This window comes from Pteronotus mesoamericanus, unplaced genomic scaffold (genome assembly GCF_021234165.1).
Source record: "Pteronotus mesoamericanus isolate MK-2021 breed Mesoamerican mustached bat unplaced genomic scaffold, CSHL_Meso_final contig_657, whole genome shotgun sequence".
In the NCBI taxonomy this organism is placed as follows: Eukaryota; Metazoa; Chordata; class Mammalia; order Chiroptera; family Mormoopidae; genus Pteronotus; species Pteronotus mesoamericanus.
This window is the reverse complement of record NW_026555229.1, coordinates 7,384,865-7,389,673: the sequence shown is the minus strand read 5'-3', so window position 1 is coordinate 7,389,673 and position 4,809 is coordinate 7,384,865.

Genomic DNA, 4,809 nt, shown 5'->3' with positions numbered 1-4,809 from the left:
ATCGGTGAGGTTCCCAGGGCAGAGTTGGGAAGGGGGTGGATTTCCTATCAACAAGCAGAAGCTTTCACTCCTTTTTATCTTAGGCTTTCAGGAAACTTTTTTCCTAAATTAGCAAAATAGGACATTTCTAGCCCATCTTTGAGGAAGCCTGCAGAGTTCCAGAAAGGGCCTCGGAAGGCCACTGCAGGGTGGAGTCCAGCCCAAGACCTTATTTGACAGGGCTTCATGTGTGCAAGGAAATGTGGCAGCTGGAAGTAAGAGGACGCGTTTGGTTTTCAAGGACAGAAGTTTTCTTAAATGGAAGAGTTTCAGCCCTTTAGGTCACGTAGACCTGTCCACTGTGGATAACCCCACCATCTTTCTCATCTTTTTCCCTCTCCAGGATTCTTGGGGTTACCCAGCAGCTGCTCCCTTGCTGTGTAGGATGCTCCTGGGCTGCATTTTGCTGAGCCTCACAAGGCCAAAATGAGTAGGATCTGCCCAAGGCCCAGAGGTTCTTTAGGCTGGGGAGGGCCTCCCACCCTCAGAAGCCTCAGCCCCTCCTGCCTTGCTGAAGCACAGCCTGGGTTGAGAACCTGGGGCAAGCACTTTGGTTCATACATAGGGTATCATCAGAAACGCCTGAAGAGCTTGGTCAACTGCCCACACCCCACCCTGAACCTATGTGGTGCCCAGGTAAAGCTTTATTTCTAAAGCTCCCACTAGTGACTGATGACACCCCTCGTTGAGGAAGGCTTTTTACGTCCTTTCCAGATAGAGAGTGACAGGAAACTCGGTCTGCTTTCCCTGCAGAGCTATTGGAAGACAGATCTGGGAGAAGCCAATAAGCCTGCTTGGGATTTATCACCCAAGTGGCATCAGATACACCACAGCCTCCCACAAATACCTCCACACTCACACCAGTGATAGGAGGAACGGAGGGGATGGGGGAGGGGAAAGCTGGTGGGCACATCTTCCTAACAGGTCATTAATAGTCCACAAGTGTTTATTGGGAGCCTCACATGCATGAAGAAGACAGGAAAATAAATAGGAACAAGCCTGTGCCATAAGGAAGATGAGCGTGTGCTGCTGGTGGGTGAGAGGGGAAGCTCAGTCAGGGCCTGCCTCTCCAGGCGGGGCCTCACGCTAACCACACGGTTGTCACCTGGTGCCGGTTGCCGGCCACGCTGCAGACCAGTGAAGTCTGTAGGAGTCGGGCTCAAGAATCTGCACTTTGCCAAGTTCCCCCAGTGACTGAAAGTTCAAGATCCTCTGACAACCTGGAGGGATTAGGGCAGGCCTCATGGTAGGGTGCTGCCTGATGTAGCTTCTGAAAGGGGTAGCACTGGTCAAGAAAAGCATTCCAGCTAGAACTGTGGAGTGGGGGGTGGGGGGAGCATAATAGATGTAGGCAGCACTTAAGCAGCACCTACTGTGTGCCAGACACCCTTCTATGTACCTTTTTATAAAGTCATTTAATTCTTAACGTCAACCCTATGATGTGAGGGCTGTTATTTTCCAGATGAGGAAACTGAGGCACAGAATGGTTAAGTGACTTCTCCAAAGTTACACGGTAGTAAGTAGCAAAGCCAGGATTCAAATCCAGGCAGTGCTGAAATATGTGCTGCTATATACTGAGAAATCATAGCAAATGAGTTTGAAAAATGTTGAGTGGGGCTGACCACAGCCTTGAACATTAGGGTAAATTTAAACTTGATACATTAAGTTATTTCATAATAAAATTCAGACTTAATACAATAGTGAGCTATTGGTGATCTTTGAGTGAGAGAACAACCTGATTAACCCAAAATTAGGAAGTCCTGAACTACATGCTCCCACTGCCAAGTGCCATGGGGGTTCGTGGCTGGCTTCCAGAGGGGCTGGTGGCAGCGCTCAGTGAATGTCCCAAAAGTCCTAACTGAAGTCACTCTGAAGGCTGTGATTGAGAACATTCTCATGCTCCACCCGGCCTCCACCTCATGGGATAGAGCTGGGAGGTTGTTTGGTTTGGCCGGCGGGCCTCCAGCAGCGAGAGCCAAGAATCACACATAAAGGGAATGTGTGTCTTCAACTCCTCGACCTTGCCTCCTCCTCGCCCACTTCACCCTGCTCTGCCTGGATCCGCTCTACCGCCCAGAGGGGCATCTTTTAGAGTTAAATTTTCTCATTGCCATCCAAAGATAGCTTGTTTTCCCTAACTAATTTTTTAAAAATTATTATTATTAAAAACAATACAGTCATAGTAAAAAAAATTTTGACCACTGACAGAAAAAATTAAGTAACAGGTAAAAGCTTCCACTCCTGATTTCTCAGTCCATTTCCCAGCAATAACTGGTCTGAAGTTTCTTGTCTATACTTCCAAATACTTGTCAGTATCACATGTGTGGCTACATCTCTTTTGTTCTTGTTTACACAAATTGCATCATAGCATCTAACTTTCCTTGGATATCTTTTTTGAACATTTCACTGAACCATATTCTTTAAAATAGCTGCTTACTACCCCACTGTATGTATGAATGGATGTCCCCTAATTTACCCAACCTCCCCTACTGAGGAATGTTTACCCACCCACCCACCCACCTCCACTTTTTATTTTTATTTTTTTTGCTATTGTCGACACCACCACAGTGAACCCTGCGCATTAAAGCCCGTCTAGAGTGATCCTTTCTCTCCTGATACTCAGGAGACACTGTACTCAACAACATACTGTCTACGGTTTCACCCCCAAGCATCTGACCATAAATATAAACTATTGCCTGGTATTTATTCAGTCCTCACAGCACCAAAGTGAGGAAAAGGCATTTTTAACCAAATACAGTGGGTGTTTCACTCTGGGTCAGGCACAATGAGAGGAACAGAAATATAAGACAAAGGCCATGTCCCCAAGCAACTGGGTGTATTAGGAAGACAAGACCAATGGCCACAAAATCAGTCAGAGAAGAATGAAGGGTGGTGGTAATTGAAGGTGAAATGGTGTGGCTCTGAACCCCGCATGGCATGAGGGGAACAGAAGCCAGATCAGTTTTGGGTTTCAGTTTTAACAGTTTCAGTTCCCTTGCACGTGGAAAAATGTGAAGAGCCTCCCCAAAGAAAATCCAATCAACAGCGTTGTCATTCCGTCCCCAAGTGATGTGTCCCATTCACCTGGGCCTGGGCTGGTTTATTGCCTCCTGCACAAGTGCGCGGCCCCTGCTTCACTGGTGAAACCGCTTCTCCATCGCTGATGCTCCTGTAGGCCCCACAAAGAAGCCAGGAAATAAAACTGTCAACAACAAACTATCTCCCAGCAAGATGCAGACGCATAAACCTCAGAAATGTTCCAAGGTATGTATTTCTACTTGATAGAAAAAGAGGTCTCAGACGTGTAAGGCGAGATTTGCAGGGCAGGGGTGGGATAGGGCGTTGGGAAAAATTTGATCCCATCTGTTTCTTTAAAACCCACCAATCAGTGATATTTTAGGTTTTTCTTAGGGTAACTATTTAAAATAGAAGTGAAGACCGACTTCCTGCCATTTCTCACAAGCCACCCTTGGGCCTCTCTTCCCAGCTGGCCAGAGATGACTCACCCAGCCCCCACGGTCTCTTGAGGCTGTGGTTAGATCCCAAAAGGCTTACAGCAGCCTTGGTTCTCTGCCAGAAGGCACGGTTAGTGCTGAATCAGGGCCCCCCCGCTGCCCCCCGCCCAGGAATTGAACCTGCAGGTCAACCCTATACCTCCCAGCCAAGGACATGAGTCAGCCCATATACACCCCCTACCCCAGAGAGACAATAGCAGAAGCTTAAGTAGAGCCAGATTCAGGGCCGTGGAGTTGGTGGTGTTCATTCCTCCTGATACTCTCAGCTTTGTCTGGAACAAGTCTTAAGAAATCCTCTCCACAATTCCTCCCTCGCAGCCTTTTATAATCCTGCTAAGCAGGAACGCTACGGAAGCTCCACTAACCCAGAACAAGACTTGAAGCAGCAGGGTTGCTCAGCCTGGATATTTAATGATCCCAAGAGGGAGACAAGAAAGAGTAGACCTCTGCCCTGTCTCCATGTGCCCACTCAAAATGGGGGCCCATGGGCGAGGTCCTGCTCACTAGGTACCCAGACTCTCCCATGACAAAGCCGTGCAAAGAGCAGTGAGACTGAGAGTCCGGACAGTATCAATAACAGGGGCTGAGAGCTCGGGCTCTGCATTTGAATCCCTGCTGTGCCATGTCCTAGCTCAGCAAGTCTCAAAATGTCTAAGAGCCTTGGTCTGGCCTCGATTTCTTCCTCTATAAAATGGGAATCATGCTGTCCACCTCATATAACCATTGAGAGGATTGGGTAAAAAGGGTCCAGGCAAGGCGCCTGGCTTAGGTCAATGAATAATCAACTCAACGGCTACGAAAATGGCTGCGGTTAGTCCCCTTGCTCTTAGGAGGACCCCTTATAGCCAAAGGCCTACTTCCTGGTTCCCCTACGGGTGACAAAGCTGTCTGTTCCTCAAGTACCTCCTCCCACCACACTATCACATGTGAGCCTGTCTTCCCTGGGGGCTCCCTTAGCGCACAGCATGGGACCCCGAAGAGGGCCAGGCACATGCTCAGGAAATGTTTTGTGAAGCTGAGCAAAGGAGGTTTTGGGCACTGACCTCAGTTTCAGGGAATAGTGGAGAGTCTCTTGCCTTGATTCCTCTTACCTCCCTGCTCTCCCTGTCCCTTGTAGGAGAACAGCCAGAGCCTAGACTGGCAGTTGCCATAGCAACCACAGCCAGAGCGAGAGTACCAGGTAGGACATCACTTCTCAGGAGACATGGGTGTCTTCTGGACAGCAAAATGGGTAAAGACCTATGACAGCTGCCTC